At 33.5% G+C, this 20,046-nt stretch overlaps 1 long non-coding RNA gene across 1 annotated transcript in view; it reads left to right on the forward strand.

Moving 5' to 3' along the window:
* The first annotated feature begins 405 nt into the window (after positions 1-405).
* Positions 406-20,046, forward strand: part of LOC110443485 — a 73,309-nt gene continuing 53,668 nt past the window's right edge. Inside the window, exon 1 of the long non-coding RNA XR_002462118.1 lies at positions 406-461. This is a non-coding gene — a long non-coding RNA (uncharacterized LOC110443485). The remainder of the gene's footprint in view (positions 462-20,046) is intronic.

A 20,046-nucleotide genomic window follows, 5' to 3' on the forward strand; every position in this document is an offset into this window, starting at 1 on the left:
ATTATCAAATTACGTAAATAAATAAATATTTTTGACCAAAAAGTCTTATATAGTTATAACGTTTATTTGCCGAAAACGTTTCTATGACAAAAGAAGTATCACCTTGTAAAGAAATGCTTTGTTCTGATTCTATCGAAAAAGTCAGTATTTAATTATTCGACTAAGATTCGTTTACTTGAGGAATTTCTTTAAAAGAATTTAAAGTAAAGGTATTTGACTAAACTTTCACACGCTGTTAATGTAGTCGTTGCCTGACCTCTGACCCGTTTCAAAGTCAGAGTCACCTGATACGGTCTCCATCGCCGTTGTCCGCTGCCTACGGTACATGTCTTCTCGTCCAATGAAATTCATTCGTTTGGAGCTAATAATATCTTGTATCTTAATATAACTGCCGGCGTTTTCTGCATGCACGCTCTTTTTGCAGACGAGCAGAAACATTGTCTCTTTGCTGCAGCATTAAGGTAAGATGATTTTTTGGATCTTCTGTATGATAATAATCTTCTTTTGTATACATTTTTGTAACATTATAATCCGGCGAGACTGCCCCTAAATTTCACACAAGATTATAATTCTTAATTCACTATTAAAAATTAAAAAAGCAGACAACAGTCCCCTTATCAAAGCACATATGTTTTACATAAACATATGCTAATGAAACATTTTGTTCCTTCAAAATTGTAGACATTTACCTCGGAATTGTATTTAGGTGTCAATCAATCAATTTCATATTAAAATCTATGAAACATTAGTCAATATTGGTAAATGTAGACTTGTACAAGCTCGATATATCAGTTCTATAAAAGCATAAATTATTTATTAGAACGGAGGTTGCTCAATGTTTTGTATGCCAAGCCAGTCATTGGTAAAGGGATGACCGGCAATCACGATTTTGTCTTTTAATGATATTTCACGCTTTTTCATTCTTAAATATTTCTATACGTTTAAAAATAATCTTTTATCGAGGTTCAAGCGTCATTGAATTTTATTGACATTTTAATTCACTTTCAACAGAATCATTTCCAACTAATTTATGAAAAAAATAATGTGTCTTGTTTTATATTTTTACCAAATCATTTGAAATCACTGAAAATATAAAAAAAAAATATAAAAATATGAGTTCGTTATCAATATATTGTGTGCAGTAATAATTTCTTATCCTCGTTCCAATTTTAAATATTTCTTAAATTGAATCGAATACAAAAATAGAGAAATCGTCTATTGATCCATGTTACCGTCTCGGATGGTTGCGCGCAGGAGTTTTTAATCTAATCGATTTCTGTTTATTTAAACGTTACCCTTCTCTAGACTCCAGTAAATGAGCAGCGATAATCAATCATCTGTACAGATGCGGTAACTTACCTTAATTAGGTTTTCTTTACTTATAACGTTACCAGTTACTACCTTTACGCTCCGATTTGTATAAATAAGAATTGTGTTTTTGCTTAAGCTCGTTTACCCTTTATGAAAACATTTAATTCTCAAGCATGAAACAATAGTGTTTTTTTTCTATTTATGAATTATAATTAAACCTGTTACTGTGTGATATCTAAAATATGCATATAAAGAGATTAATCAGTTGTTAGGCAAAACAATTGTATGTCTCTGTAACGAGTTTTTAATTGAATGATATGACATAATAATCCAAACATAATTTGTGATGTTATGGTTATGTCAATATTCTGATACAATCAAAAGATAATAAGTAACAAGGAGCCATCCCAGGAATCCGTATAAGATTAAAAGCTCAATGATTGAACCTGAAGCAGAAATAGGTGATTTTTGTGTGATTTTATTTCTTACTTCAAATAAACTTGTTCCATAATGAATAATACTAATGAAACATGCAAATCCTTTTTTACATAAATCATCAACATCATAAATATAATCATGAATTTGTTTTGAAGCAACTAATATTTTAGGAAATGTTATTATGGTCCTAAAACACACATTGCTATTGATGATACACTTTATACAGTCCGGTAGCTTAAGGTAAGTTTGCACAACAATAGCTATGTGTGTTAAAGGACCATAACAATGTTTGCTTAAATATTCATTATTTATACCTACATTTTGATAGAGAAGTTTTGCTATATTTATTTACTTCGAACAGTTTTTATTTTCTGAGTTTATATCATTCGAGGAAAAATGAAATAAAAAAATACTGTCAACTTCTATCGCTAGATCTAGAATTTAAAGAATGTGCATATCATCGTTTTTCGATATTCGCTTTTCAATATCTGTATCAATGAATCTGAAGAAAAAAAACACGTGTTTCATGTATATGAGTTTGTTTGTATAAAAAAAGCATTATCTTATATTTTAAATCAGGCTAAGTCAAACATCATAAGTAAGGATCCTGAATATCAACAGTAAATACACAAGCTTAACAGTTTTAATAGGAACACTCATTTCATGATTTTATTACCGTAGCGTAAAATGTAGAATAGAAATACATGACCTTTTTTGGAGTTTTCGGAGTATTGAATTGCCTTAAACTGAGTTCGTTCGTGAGTTTTGTTGATGTTTGTGATGATAGGGCACAGGTAGTGTTACTATATTTGAAATATTATAATCCTAGCAATGCTATATTTTATATTGAATGTTGCAAAGAAATAAAGGGAAGATTAAGTGAAATAACGCTTCTTATAAGTGCTAATTCCAATGCAAAATCTACCGTTGAAACTGGTCAACTGGACGGAGAAATATGCAAAAAAATGCTTACAAAACAAATTAAAAAAAACGAATCAATTTCAATGTGATGCCTTAAATATGTTAGATATTTATTGGTTTTGGAATAATTAATCAAATTTGTTTTTTTGCAGTTCTCATTCAAATTTTTAAAATAATCCACAGAAAAAAAGAGTATCTCGTTTAAATGGCATTACGTGTATCTAACATAACGGTAACTATGTCATTTATTCCGAAGATAAGAAAACATGATAATATACGTAAAGTTACTTTGACTATGTAAGTATAAAGGCACACTTAATACTTATATCGAAATAGAGATTCTTATTCGTACGAAGTGATTCAGTACAACTAGATAATTCACCTTCATTCAAATCTGAGACACTATCAAAACATATTGCACCAGACACATGTTGCATGAAGAAAAGTCGGGCAACAAATGTGTACTTAAAATTCACGACCATGTGACCATGCAAATAAAAAGGCAGACATGTTTAGTATACAAACCGTGATTTATTATTTGGCAACGTACTGTAATCTGCGTATTTCTAACAGGATATACAATATCCATCTCCTACTTATCTAGCTGTTCCGTGGTTTTCCAAACATTTGTTTTTCTACGGAATGTAAATAGTTTTAGAGTATTTAAAACAATCGATAACATTGTTTCAAACATCTAGATTGGTTAAATATAATTAACCGAGATTTATTATTCAGCAATAAATTATACAGCAACTATACACATATGTATATATCGAAGAGTCAACTCACATATACGACATCGGGATTGAAAAGGACAAGCAAACAACAGAACGTTAACATCAAAACGAAAAGAGGAAAATCAGTATCAAAAACAATAAAAAGGGAGATAACACCAGATACTTTGGAAGAATAACAAATTCCTGTACGTCCTATTGCACCTTTTATAATATTGACTGGCAAATCCAACAAAGTGTTAATTTCAACATCAACAATAAAATAAACACGTCTGTTTAATCGTGATAAAACTGATATCAGAATTACATATTTGCAATTATTCAACTTGACGTGAAAACATTACTTTCGTACTTTCATGTCAATATGACGTGTTTATCTTGTATACATGGAGTGTAGTTATATTTTACTTGTGACAAGTAAAGTCCAATAGCAGGGAATGCTTCGTATGTTACTACTAAGGGAAGAAAAGCTAGCGTTCGAAAAAATTGAATCTTTTTTCCTATCAAGATTACATTAAGTGTGAAGTAACCACCGTGATCATAGCATAGATTATTCTCAATATACAGCTAACCAAGATAAATTGGTGTTTTATTCTACTCCAAAGAGGTTTTATCCGCTAATTGATTGTGGATGAAATTCTTTTTGTTATGTACCACTGGTTAATCACTACATATTTAGGATTTCCCCCCCAAAAAATATGAATAAAAATCACGACTCGCCTTTTATCTTTCCTTTAAGAATGGTTTTAGCTGTATCAAAGCCTTAATTTGTATTATATTTAGACTGATTATTCTACATGAGCGTTTCACAATAAAACATTATTTTTACCGTATTACTAACTCGAATTTTGATAATACTAACATTTCATCTTACTCTCATACAACTAATAAATGTGTTTCGGCAAGAGGCCTAATGCTCTTCCGTATTCAATATGAATCGAAAACACACGTAAAAAACGAGAAATGTGTTGACAATATTCAGTCTTGGCAAATAGGTGGTCTTGTTTTTAAGAAACAGTTCTTATCAAGCGTTTACGAATGCTGAATATGACATGAATGACTTCATTTAAGTAAGTTCGCAACCATTGGTAGCAGTGTTCATGTCACTTGGTCTAATGTGAACCCTGCATTTTTAGGACGACAGACGACAGACAGTACTGTATTATTTATGATAGGTTTTATGTATAGACCACAACTGAACAAGTTACATTCACTACGCTTTTTGTGTGGTTTAAAAACGAGAAAGATTAAAATTACTACCTATAAGTTTAACACACATGTTAATACACGTGGTAGTATTGCGTAACATACATTGTATGTGTTATCAGTTATGCTCATTGTTATGAAAATAGAGCAGACCAGAAAGGTTGAAGCTTTTTAATCGCCTTTCTTCATGATAAGAATCATAACTATCTTACGCTCAAAATATTATATAATGAATTTGTTTTTGAAACGAAACATCGTCATATACATATACTTATATTTTGACAGAGGTGTCTGATTCAATTGCTACGTGTATGGCATCTTAATTGAAAAGTACGAATATTCATTAAATCATGTGAGTCAACAGGATTTTGTTTTACCTCATCTGTCTTAATTTTAATAAAAAGCTAAAAAAGGGATTATATATATATCAGTAATAACTTGGCGGTTTTTCACATCAGCTTGATTGTTTTTTTCGCTTGATATAAGAGTTAGAACGTCATGATTATTTTATAAACAAAAGGACATGCATTATTTAAAATATTTCATTGGATTTTGATATAATTATAGGAATCGGTATTTTCCTAAATTCGTTACAATAACCCGGACAAGTAGCGACCACCCCTGTAAAAACGATTAAAATGCAAGTATTGTATGGCAATCGAAAATACATCCATTATGAAAGTATTTCATGTGATATGAGTTTTCAAATTGCAAAAACCTTCGTCTGTGTAATATCAATTTAAAGTAAATAACAATGATGGTAATATATCTTTTAGAATATAACATCAGAATTGACAGTATTTTTGGGGGGGAATATAACATCGGCATATACCTGTGTGGTTTAATGGCCCACTGTCACTCCTCATTAAATATGTAATTTGACGAGGTGATATCTGTCATGTATATTTCATTGTTTCCTTTGAACTTTTAATGTCAAAACAAAATGATATTCAGCTGATCGTGGTTGATTATCCAAATTGTTTTTAAAACACTTCGACGCTTTTAAATGTTTCCGTTAGGATTATCATCATGTATCTAATCTGATCAGACTGCCATTTATCTCTTCGATTATCAAAATGCGACATTTTCAATAAACAATAACTGGTAATCGCAATACCTTTTCATATCTTTTATAGTTTAGCTTGCGAAATGTTCTCATACAAATAGTGTTCTATAGATAATTAGCACATTTAAACAATATTGAATGTTCTGAAAACACAAAAGAGCAATTGATGATTTTCGTTTCCAAATCTGAAAACCTTTTAATTACGGAATACTTACTCAGAAAGTCGTTTAGTGTGAAAGTTCTTTTCGGTATACCTCTCTGTGTTTTTAAAACCAATTCTGTAGACACATGTCTCTCCCCCCCGAATCTTGAAAAAGTCTTATACTTGAGTTTTTGCTTAGCCAATTTATGATCTCGAGGCCTGATTTATCAAATGTGTTTGATGTTGTGAGTTTAATTTTCGAAAAAAAAATGGAAATTTTCGAGAAACCCTTTTTCGACATGTACTCTGATACACCCCAAGTTAAGCACCGAAGGATCAATGTTGATGTAAAGACATTTAGACAGTTTATTCGTCTCATTTGTGAATTTATTTTCCAATATAACAAAACAGTACGCATACATGCACTTGTAGATATATATGAACGATTCCAAATTATCATCCTGCAATCAGTGCAATCTTTTACATATTTTTCATCATTTATATTTGACTTAATATCGATTATCTGATTTTAAGTATTTTTGGCTATCAGAACACCTACAGTATTAACCATCATTTTTGTCACATTATTTTTCACCATATGTTTCATTACTGTTTTGATGGTATTGGAACTCTAGTTAAAATGAAGATTACGATGATTAAATAATGTTATTTTTAAAAGGTCGTACAGCATAACATTAGATTCTTGTTTCTTGTTTCTTCATTTTAAGAATTTCTGTAACTTTTGCATGAGAAATGTTTGATTTAAATGCCAATAAGTATAGAGAGAAAATACATTTTGAATAACACGTAATTACAGGTATTGTCCAATTAAAAAATATATAGAAAGTACAACTGCTCTGAGACAGAAAATAGTCACACTTGCCCACTTCATATGCTTGCGAATCTTTAACGAGATTTATGATTTGATCTATTAGTGATGAAATATTTCTTTCAATGCTTTAATGATTTGTTGATACAGTTCATGTTATTTTTCCGTTTCTTCTGCCTTTTGCAAAATGTATTCATATAGTAATTTGTGATATATCTTAAACACACAATTGTGCATTTCATCAATACAGAGTATATCAAAATTCTAATATTATTGTCACATTAAAATCCATGTTTTTGTTTCATATAAAAGCTATATAATTCAGAAAATTAATATTTTGAGATTATGAATTCATTCTGATAAGGTAGGCGTAAGGAGTACAGTGTATACTACAAATGTCCCTTACCGTCTACTTTCTTCATTCATACCAATGTTGCATACCTTTTATTAGACAAGATGTCTACAGAAAAATGTAATACAGAAGCAGAGGCGTACCTCTGAAATTATAGCTGATGTATTGGTAACGCTAAAGGTCGATGTGATCTCACGCAGTGGTGCTGCACGTTCTCCTGTTCCTGCTGCACCAAGTGCTTACGTCATCAACTGTCTCTCGCCATGTCTTCATAATGTCAAAACACCCTCTATATATAGTAACATTACGTCATATTGTCATGCTGATAATGCCAGCTCCGAAAATGAGCAGAAACGTTTTGCCAAATGTTTCAACATTGAAGGAAGGCCTCGGTAATATCGTCGATTCCAATGTGTAGTATGGCACTTGTTAGCCCCATCATATCTCAGCATATACTTATATTAACACTCATGAGCCTAATTACGTTTAAAGTTGAATTTTTAAATTCAACGTTTGCAAATATGGACAGAAATACAATTGTTTCGGTGCGTGATATCAAGGAAATATTTTTTGGAATCTGAAGACATGTGTATATTGTTTGCAGTTTGAATGAGTAAGAAAATAATTTGTGGGTTATACTGTCATGCACAAATGAACTGTAAAACTTATTTTATATTCGGGATTTTGAATAAGTATGGTAGGAGTGGGTATTGCAAGCAATTTCAGTTTGCAACATTTAGGTAGTTTTACAATTAGAAAAAGTATTGTTTTCCTATAATTTAGTTTATTTATGATACTTTTTTTTAATTAAAAAAGTGCAAATCAATTCAGCATGCTTAAATGATTAATTTATTTTATTTTTTTATAGTTTTTGAAGTGATCGCATCGGGTAACCTTAATTTGGAAATATCCAGCCATGATAATATTTCTGTAAACTGTATCTTTACTTTGCCTAAACTCCAAAACAAATTGTTAGGAAATATACTGCAATATATTGCCATTTCAAAATTATGTTGCTAGGCAAATAATGCAAATATATTGCTATAGACATACCCTGCCCCGCTCCCCTTTCCACATAGTTATTAGTTAATAGTATTTGGTGATAGATGGCATCTTGCCCTGTATATAGTATCAAAATATATATATTTGTATATCAGGAAACTTCCGCTCTATCAAATTTTCGTCCATCAGGAGTAACATCAATTTGTAACCGGTGGTTAACGTTGCCCTTTAAATGTTATGACTGGATAGTACGAAACTTATTCTCCGTCATGATAATTCGCCCTCATTACGAAGAACAGAACAGAAAAGGTGGAAGTTAAACTATGGTAAATATGTCCAGGTAATTCATAGTACTGATACAATATGCATCTACTGTACTCAATTAGACATGTTACCAATTAACAAACAGAAACCAAAAAAAAGTAAACCGTGAATATGTTTCCGATATCAAGAATCATGAAAAATAAAGTTATCGTATATATATGGTGTTGAGTTACAGACAGTGTCGTTTGTAGAATACAAATCGTCACATGAACGCTGCCAATCTTAATGATAAAAATGGTTCAGCTGGATATTAGTTTTTCCTCAATTATATGAATGGGCATGTTAAGAACAAATTCGTATATGAAAGCTACTAAGTTGCATGTTAAAACTATTGTTGCGACAAACAAATCATCGCTATATAGAAGAATGATGGCCATATATTTGATAAAATAACTTTTGTTTTACAGACTGTAGCAAGTATCATTAGCCTTGTCAGAAAAAAGGTACTTCTGAATATGCTACATGTGCAGTTATGAAACTGAGAAGAACAAAAAAGACATTTTAATGCAGCAGGACCATTCGGAAATACATTGTACCAATTGTCATTCCAAAAACATCATTCAAAATTGAGATAAGGAGGCATTTCCTCTCTCTCTTCATGAAGTAGATTATGAAAGTCATTCTGAGAAAGTGGTTGTCAGCAACATTCAAAATCGTTTAAAACTAGCTCAATTTATTATTTACTACTAAAGTGCTAACATTATATGTGAAACATAAGTCGTTTATATATTTTCCTTACATGCAATCCAATATATGTATTTTGTATGTATGAATGATATTCAATTATGGCGTACAGTTGAATATCATGTATATTTCATGAGTATTGATTTCCCTTCCTTGCAATTTCATAAAATCTGAAAAGAAATGACCAAACTATAATTCGCTTTTCAATACTGACAATCGTCATAAATTCGTTACAGTTGTGTTAAAATTTATTACTTAAGGCATTTATAACTTTGGTGTATAACCATGTGTGTGGTGTACTTAAATTAGGATCTGTGGATTAAAGCTGTACTTTTTAATAATTTTTATGATATAAGTGTATTATATTACTATATTACTTTTTTTGTTTAATACTTCTGAAAATCAATGACTATCCTGTCAAAAGACCCAACAAATACTGACAATAATGATCATGAAGAATTTTGTAAGAGGAACATATTAGGATGTTTCTGTTTCCGAATATTGAAAGAAATATGTATATGAAGACAATTACAGAATAATACATATTTTATAAATTTCAGGAACTATTGTTGAATTTTGAATCGAAATCGTTGTCATACAATAATTTCAGTAGAATCGTTAAACACTGCACCAACCCTCTTTCATACTATGCTGAATTCTCGTCTTAAGGTTTTTTGTTTATCAACCAATTATTACCAACGGGTAAACAAGTACCTTCTTTCATGGTTCTCTTTTTTATACACCACTTTATTGATATAAAACAATAAACAAACGATTAATTAGTCTTCTGTCCCGAATAGACGAAACAGATGTATGATGCAATGCAATACATTTTTGGATACTGTATCTTTCACCATATTTCAAGGTATAATAATATGCATGTGCTACCTTCATCCTAATTTTTACTGAATTTGGTGACATACGCAACATTTCAGTTTTGCCTGTTGGTAGATTTCATTCGTTTCAAATTCGACGATATCCTTTCCTTATAAGTGATATTTAGTTTTGCCAGCAAACACAATTGACATGTTAAGCCTTTTACGATGTCCTTTCCAACATTAGTAACCTCCGAGATTTCATGACGTCCTTTCCTTTCACAATTGTTAACATTAACTCACCTTGAGCTAACTTGCCTCACATTTCATGACGTCCTTTCCTTTCCCATTTTTTAACATTTCATCGTGGTCTATTAATACCGCTAACTATCTTCACAATTCACGACGTCCTTTCCTTTCCCAATCGTAAACATTCCATCTTAGTCTACTGGTACAGCTCATTTGCTTCACATTTTACGATGTCCGTTCCTTTCCCAATCGTAAACATTTCATCTTAGTCTACTGGTAGAGCTCATTTGCTTCACATTTTACGATGTCCGTTCTCTTCCCAATCGTAAACATTTCATCTTAGTCTACTGGTAGAGCTCATTTGCTTCACATTTTACGATGTCCGTTCTCTTCCCAATCGTAAACATTTCATCTTAGTCTACTGGTACAGCTCATTTGCTTCACATTTTACGATGTCCGTTCCCTTCCCAATCGTAAACATTTCATCTTAATCTACTGGTACAGCTCCTTTGCTTTACATTTTACGATGTCCGTTCCCTTCCCAATCGTAAACATTTCATCTTGGTCTACTGGTACAGCTCATTCGCTTCACATTTTACGATGTCCATTCCCTTCCCAATCGTAAACATTTCATCTTAGTCTACTGGTACAGCTCATTCGCTTCACATTTTACGATGTCCATTCCCTTCTCAATCGTAAATATTTCATCTTAGTCTACTGGTACAGCTCATTTGCTTCACATTTTACGATGTCCGTTCCCTTCCCATTCGAAAACATTTCATCTTAGTCTACTGGTACAGCTCATTTGCTTCACATTTTACGATGTCCGTTCCCTTCCCAATCGTAAACATGTCATCTTAGTCTACTGGTACAGCTCATTTGCTTCAAATTTTACGATGTCTGTTCCCTTCCCAATCGTAAACATTTCATTTTAGTCTACTGGTACAGCTCATTTGCTTCACATTTTACGATGTCCGTTCCCTTCCCAATCATAAACATTTCATCTTAGTCTACTGGTACAGCTAATTTGCTTCACATTTCACGATGTCCGTTCCCTTCCCGATCGTAAACATTTCATCTTAGTCTACTGGTACAGCTCATTTGCCTCACATTTTACGATGTCCGTTCCCTTCCCAATCGTAAACATTTCATCTTAGTCTACTGGTACAGCTCCTTTGCTTCCCATTTTACGATGTCCGTTCCCTTCCCAATCGTAAACATTTCATCTTAGTCTACTGGTACAGCTCCTTTGCTTCCCATTTTACGATGTCCGTTCCCTTCCCAATCGTAAACATTTCATCTTGGTCTACTGGTACAGCTCATTCGCTTCTCATTTTACGATGTCCGTTCCCTTCCCAATCGTAAACATTTCATCTTAGTCTACTGGTACAGCTCATTCGCTTCCCATTTTACGATGTCCATTCTCTTCTCAATCGTAAATATTTCATCTTAGTCTACTGGTACAGCTCATTTGCTTCACATTTTACGATGTCCGTTCCCTTCCCAATCGTAAACATTTCATCTTAGTCTACTGGTACAGCTCATTTGCTTCACATTTTACGATGTCCGTTCCCTTCCCAATCGTAAACATTTCATCTTAGTCTACTGGTACAGCTCATTCGCTTCCCATTTTACGATGTCCATTCTCTTCTCAATCGTAAATATTTCATCTTAGTCTACTGGTACAGCTCATTTGCTTCACATTTTACGATGTCCGTTCCATTCCCAATCGTAAACATTTCATCTTGGTCTACTGATACAGCTAACTTGCTTCACATTTCATGATGTCCTTTCCTTTCTAAATTATCAACAGTCCATCATGATCTACTTTCACAGCTAATTTGCGTTACATTTCATGTCGCCTTCTCCTTTCTCAATTGTTTACATCATCTTGGTCTACTAATTCAACAAACTTATTTCACGTTTCATTATGTTCTTCATTGTCCATTTTTGTCATCTGATACAGTTTCCATGCTTAACATTTCACGAGGCTTTTTCTCATAAGTCATCTTTTATCTTAGGCATATTATTTAGTTGACATACCTAACATTCAACAATGCCATTTGCTTATAAGTAGCATTCATTTCAACTTTATCAGTCACGTGCTTCACATTTCATGATGCCCTTCCCTCATTGGTAACTTTCCAGCTTTGCCTGCTTCACATTTCACATGCTTCACATTGCACGATGTCCTCTTTACAGATTGCCTGGCTATGCAGTTAACATGTTTTACATTGCCCGATGTCCTTCCTCCATTGGTAACTATTCAACTTTGCCTGCTTCACATTTTACATGCTCCAAATTTCACGATGTCCTTTTCTCATAAGTACTATTAGAAGTTTGCCTAACTATGCAGTTAACATGCTTCACATTGCATGATGTCCTACTCTCATTGGTATCTTTTCAGCTTTGCCTGCTTCACATTTCACATGCTTCACATTTTACAATGTCCTTTTTTATAGGTACTGTTAGAAGTTTGCCTGACTATGCAGTAAACATGCTTCACATTGCACGATGTTCTTCTCTCATTGGTATCTTTTCAGCTTTGCTTGCTTCACATTTCACATACTTCACTTTTTACAATGTCCTTTTCTTAAAGGTACTATTAGAACTTTGCCTGGTTATGCAGTTTACATGCTTCAAATTACACATTGTCCCTCCCTCAATGGTAACTTTTCAGCTTTGCCTGCTTCACATTTTACATGCTCCACGCTTCGCGATATCCTTTCCTCGTAAGTAATATTTCAGTTATGCGAGGTGACACAGTACATATGCTTCAACTTTCAAGATGACCTTTCCTCTTTACATAAGTAAAATTCTAAATTTGCATGCTAGTATAAATTGCATGTCACTCCCGATTTGCTATTTCATAGTACCATTTACATGCCACAGCTGATAAGTTTTCCAGAGCATTTCTTGATGCGTCTTGTGAACCAAAACATGTGCAGCTAGGGTATTCTTCCCGAGTTGTTTCAGATCATGTTGAACTGCGTAACGGCCCTCATCATAACCTTAGTTTGTTGATGAAGATTTTCAATAATAAATATTTGTTCACAATATTTAGAATTGTTAGTGACATACTTTCTATCATCATTAGATACATTTCTCCTTTTTGTCACATGATAGCTACAAACCTCTTTTGCTGGATTTGACGTAAGACTAGGTCGGCCCGCATGTTGAACAAGAACCGCTTACATATCTGCATTACCAATTTTTGCTTCTGTTTTAGATGGATTCATGATGCTTACCTTTTCTTATCGGTTCATTTTGTTGTCTTTCTGTGTTAACATAGATAGATAAATGAGGATAAATAACTATTTCGTGTGAAATGAAGCATTTACACAGCATACTTTTATTCAAAACAAGTTGATACATTTACATCCTTTTACGCAATATACAATGTCTGGTAAATATATATTGCCTTATTTGCACCTGGATTATATGAAAGTTGGTATTTGCATTTATATAAAATATTAATAATTAAGTTCAATGATAGAGCGGTATCAATAAAAATGTAGAAACAGACGGACAACAACAGAAATCACTGGAGGCATTAAATCAAACTGAGAGACGTCATGAAACCCCATAAAACTAGGATTTAAAACAATTCACTGTATGCATTTATTGTGTCTATCTTGTCATAAAAGTCGCGATAAGGAATCTGCTATTGACACACCTTTTTGTCATTTCTCATGGTGACAAGAGTAACTTGTCATTGATTAATTGAGTAGATATTGGCGAAAATGTCAAACAAATTCATCGCAAGTTGTCAAATAAACTCAATCGCTCGCTAATATATATTTCCATTTCGTCAGTGGTAAAACTACCCTATTGATACAGTTATGATATGTTTCCATATGCATATGGTATGTATAAAACGTGTGCGAACGCGATCTCTATATCTTCTATAACTTATAAAACGGATGCAAATTAACATCATATTTCCAACCTTCGTGACCGTAGTAGATTCGATCTCATTTGTGTGCTTTCAACAACTCGAGGGTAAGAGTTTTGAAGCTGAATTTAATTATTCTTATTTTAAGCGTTGACATTTCTTTGACAGTATCACTAATGCGTGTTTGATTAAATCTCTCGCTCACTTTTCAATCGTACAAGGAGCACGTAATGGCGAACCCATCGCATTATTCCATCATCAAAAGATCATGAAACATGTGATAATATTGAAGATACGAACCCGACTACGAAATGTGAAATGATGACGTAGTGGTGATGTTTAAAGAATGAAGGGTTTCTGCATTGTCTTTCCGTGTGTTTTCTCTCAATCCTGTGAGTATACACAGTGAGACAGAACTTTTCCTGGCAAAAACGGATTTAGAACATTTCTAATTGCATCATATTTCAATAGTTTAACGTCACAATGGGACCACAATGACGTGATATCATGAAATTTGTAGCATTTCAATACCAAGATAAGAAACCCACCAGACACTTCTTTTGTCGTTTTGAGCTAATGCTGGTTATTCAAATTAGCGAAACATACTCCCTCATGCTTGCTGTGGAAGTTGCATCCTTTGGATTTTCATGTTGGTACACACCCTCGCTAGGTCCGGGGTTACATCACACTTAAAGAACGTTTGGGTTTAAATTTTCCCATACATAAATGTTATTCCTTTTTCATGGCAAAAACAGGAATGCAATTATGACGTGATATACATTCCCCTACACCGATGATAAAACAAAGAATCCCTTTAGGGTGTGACAGAGAAATTACTAACGCGAGGAGTAATGTCTGTATCGTCTAACCCAAGGTTCCGCTTCACAGATCGGGGGAACATATATCTGATAATGTAATGTATGTCAGGAGTATTGTCTGATTTATATTCGCGTTTTAGTACCACAAATAAATAAAACATATATAGTAATTTTGTTATTCACAAATTAAAACCGGGTATTATTCAGGATTTTCTCACTTGTAGCTACTTTAAGCGGAAATAGGAACATTTCAGAACTTTAACACTTCTGTAGGGATGGGGCTCCTTTCTCTTTAACTTATTATAAACAGTTGAAACATCAATGCTAATTTACATTTTAAGGAAGTACGATGTCATATTGATATATTAATGTTCATATCTATTTGTTTATGACACATTTAGTATGAGCGGATAGGCAGAAGGTAGTTGCGAATTGTTTAAATACTTATCTACTGATAAAATCCGTAAAACCGTGGCAAGTTACAACTCGAATCACTGGTGATGAACTTCTGATTCATTACACTGTTGTCAAATCTACAGTGGTTTGCTTACTTAAATCGGTAATTGTTACTTTCGTAAATGGCGCGCTATCGATCATGTGACCTGAATACCATACGTTGTGATAAAGCTCCAGCACTGATGGCTGGCATTGCATGTCGTTCCTGACTCCGAGTTAGCATTCCGTCGGTATTGGACATAAACACATTTGTCTCAGCAATAGATTGGAAGAGAGAAGTAATAAGAAAAGACTAAGTGATAACTGAATTCTTGCAGGTTGTTAAAACTGGGCGAAAACTGTTTACTTTCAGCAACAAAATCACATTAAATTATTAATTAATTTTAGCGATAAACATTAAATCAAATTATTCCGTCATATAGTTATTGTATTGCGTGCGTTATATTGCAAAATGTATAGAATATATAATTAAAACAACGATTATTTGGTTTGGTTTTATTTTGTGTAAGGTCCTATTAGCAGCTTAGTTTCGTATGCATGCATGTGTGTATGTATGCTGAAGACAGGATATGTGGGCGTATCATAAGTCCATGACTTTTTTCCCCAGAAAGGTAACAGCCTTCTGCTTAATCGACAAAACCGCCATATAGGTCGGTGCAATTGCTCGTCCTCAAATTGTTCTACTATAATATCATTTTAGAATTGACACCCAGACGATATTTTGTCAGCAAGCGTTTTATCATGAACACCTGAAAGGTAAGACACGTTTGAATTGTTAGCATAGTAACGTTTAAGTAAAGAGTGCGACTAAATGTAGGTTCCCTGAGGAATAACACGTCCATTGATAAATTCATTACATGACGACATGTTATACAGTGTATGCATCCTTTTCATGCAATGTGTTAATTACTACATGTGAGGTCAAAATTATGAGGTAAGACTAATAATTTCATAATGTGAAAAAGTATGCTTATTTCGTTTCCATTTCAAGCTGAAAACTCATTAATGGGAAATACACATATACTAGTATATCAAACAAATATATATACAAATATATATCATAGATCTACCAGCTATTGTCCAACATTTCCTCAGAAAATGGGAAAATAAATATATATAAACGAAGATGTACACTTACAAACGGCTTTATTGTTGCGTGTTTATTTTCTGCCTTTTAAAAAGAAAAGAAAATGTGATTCACTCCGGGATACTTTCTCACAGAGGTAACGTACATATATGCTCATCTTTGCAGAACAGTGGAATGCATATATAAGGGGCAAAAAGAGCAAAACTTTTGTCAATGATATTTGGCGAAGAATTCCTATGATTATGACATATGCTGACGAAAATCTATTGCTAAGGTATGGCATTTTTAATAAAGAGGCGCATGTAAGATGATTTTATCTAGGTAGATCAAGACAAGTTTATCTTTTTTCTAGCTAGTAAAGTGTGCACCTGTTAAGTATTGGAGAACGTTGATCTATTTGGAATCACTTGTTCCAGCATCATGAGGATGTTTGTCTACCAATGTTTTGAGCGTCACTCAAATTGTCTACCCAATAAAATACGCTTTTTTTGTTGGAGCGGTTGGCCTGCAATTAATGGAATAGTTTTAAGATTGGCATCTTGATCTCGAAATTTTGTATAGTTGAACGCCCTATTAACAGCTGATGCCATTTAAGGACGTACATTGTGTTTAATGTATATGTGTGATGAAGGCAGTGTATGTTGATGAACGAACTTATCTACGCTACTGAATAAAGTACCATGCCAAAGGCACCGAGCACAGTACCCAGCCCGGTCACACTATACTTACAACGGGGAAACCAGTAGTTGTCATTATGTTACCATTTTATAGAACATTTAGCAGGAAACAACAGTACTATATTTAATGACTTGTATATGTACCGGCATTGATACATAACCGATTGCCTTTTCCACTGGGGCATTCAGTTAACACTTAGACAAACGTTGAGGTATTGCAAAGAGAGGGGCAAAGTAATACAATGGTATTAGTAGATAAGTAGAAAAATATATAGATCCAAAATATAGCAACAGGTGAATCGCCTCTTACAGCATGCAGTGGGTAATAGCTGGTTTTCGCTATCGACGACAAGCAAGAATGAGCAGAACTAAGACCTTACAAAACAATGCAAATGTTGAAACGTTCACTAGTTTCACATTTACTGATTTACCGTGAAGATATCAACACATTGTTACACACTAAGATTGTTATATTACAGCAATATTACTTACATATTTTTTCTAACATTTATCAAAAAAGAATTGTTGACAAAGACGGTAGTAGTACCCTAGCCAAGTCTCACTACAGTTATGGTCATAGCGAATATAAAGGTAGGTTACTCTATGTACCGCAAACCTACATTTGAACTTCTTTTGGCTGCAATTGACTCGGGATCCTTCATGGTAGAAACATGTGAATTGAACAGTGATATATTCGTTCTGGGATTGAATGCAATCACTCTGAAATAAAGCCTGAATTCAAACCTATTTATATAACATTGATCATTTTAGTGTTTTTTGAAGCTATTACATCTTATAATTTAAGATAATAATTCTCAATAGGGCTCTATTAAGATAATTCTGTCTTGCGTTTCTGCATACCAACCTATAAGGACATTTACCCATGTGTCTTTGTCATATTGTGTGCATTACATCACAAAAAACACCCTATACACGAGGTATCAGCATGTAGGATATGATAACCTAAAACGTAGTCACTGTATCGTTACTACAACTACATTTACAAACGAAGGCAGCTTTAGTGACGGCCTATTATTCAAGCATAACTAGGTATTTGATGACTGCAGGTACATTGCCTCCGGTTGGTACTTCGATTTTAAGATATGTTTTTTTAAATTAGAAAAATCAGCTTATTATCTGTGAACTTTTACCATTCACGGTTTTAGAAAAGAAAAAATCATGAGAGAACATCACAACTAAATTTAGTATCTAACGAGAACGGGAGATATTTTTACTGTTTAAAGTACGTGTAAGTGTTTATAAAGACATCGATACGTAAGAAAGATACGTAAACAGTGGCATTCATGACGTTACCAACTCTGCCATCGGGTCGCATTAAAAGGCCAACGCGAATACTAAGCAATACATGTAATATAACGTAATATATTTATTAATCAATCAAGAGGAACCTGTTTTAATTGATATAATCGGATGATGAATGAGCCAATCATGAAGCTAATTTAATGAAATTCGAAGTGTTTCGTACTTAAGTTGTTCAAGACCAGGTCAATATTTTTACCCTATTTGGTCGACCAAAGCCATATTTCCCCCAACATATCCTTTAAAGGTTTTTAAAATACCTTTAATTTGTTTCAGTGTGCCAATACGCAACGCAATGTATAGAGCGTATGTAAGTCTCAAAGAAGAATTATTATTGATATCTAGTTTGTCATTGAATGTTCGTTGCCATGGACCATGACTAAAATTGGCACAAAAAGCAGCAAAAGTATTCACTTTCTAATTGGTCAATATGCTCTTTCTAATATTATATAATAATACTGGCTAAAGGGTGTAAAATTAGATATAAATTCAAACGCACAGGCAATATTAATTTTGTCAGTTTTTAAGGCAAGACCCCCAAACATTTTGATAGTTTCATTAAGTTCAGCTTGAGTAGAAATTGAAGTACTGATTGACACAACTTAACAACATGTCGCGTATGTTGATTTAAACTATGCTTAACGGACGTGACACGGCGTAACCATTATACCACGTCATATATTGACTAGGCACACTATAACATTTTATTGGGTGATGGATAATTTATATAACATGAGTTTTTCAATATGAAATTCGATTCTATTGTAAACCGGTAAGGGTCATTTTATAGCTGTAGATATTTACTCTATCATAAATCTGCAGCTGTCTTTCCCTGAATTATATCACTTCAGCTTGTGGAATCCTATCAGGGCTATGATATAAATTTCGGTCCTTCGACATTTCTGAAATACTTAACAGTCTTACTTGAAATGCCATACGTCAGCTAATTGTTGTCAAAGATCATTCAACACGAAATTATTAAAGTGTGTAATTGACAGTAACAGAATTAATTGAATACGTTTGTTTAATCAATGTTAGCTCTATTAGTAACTACACTTAAACAAGGAGTAACGGGAATGGGTTAAAAATGAGAATACATATGAGTTCAATTAATACCTTAAGATAAATCCTGACGTCCTTTCAACCGCCAATATCATTAAAGGAAGTGTCTCCATGTGTGTTATGCATGTGTTTGTGTGCTGAAGACAGGAGTTGTTGATGTTATTGATTCCTTGTGATAGCGCGGATCTGATGCCGACTTTATAGTGCTATCTCACTGAAATTACTTACCGAAGACCACCAGCAATTCATTCTGCCCAGTCACATTATTTTGACACCGGTGAACCAGTTGTTGGTAGTTTCCTAACTGCTGAACGTTAAGCAGGGAATAACAGCTACCATTTTAAGAACTTTGGTATGTCCCGGTATGGGAATAAAAGCCATTGCACCTGGGCGAATGTTAAACATTAATGCTAAGAGTGAGGTATCACCAAGCAAGGCACTAGGCGAAAAGGTAGTTTGAAGTAAAGAAAAATATAAAGATCCCAAATATTGCAAAGGGTGTAGCATATTTATTTTGGCGTGTTTGTGTCCCCAATTGAGGGCACAAGAACAAATCCCCAAGTATGCAGGGGGTTCCAACCTAAGTCGCCTGTTCGATACGTGCAGTGGGTGGGTGTTTTTTTCTCGATCCCCAACCTGCTGCAAGGATGCAATGCTT

The sequence above is a fragment of the Mizuhopecten yessoensis genome, unplaced genomic scaffold (assembly GCF_002113885.1).
Source record: "Mizuhopecten yessoensis strain PY_sf001 unplaced genomic scaffold, ASM211388v2 scaffold716347, whole genome shotgun sequence".
Lineage (NCBI taxonomy): Eukaryota > Metazoa > Mollusca > Bivalvia > Pectinida > Pectinidae > Mizuhopecten > Mizuhopecten yessoensis.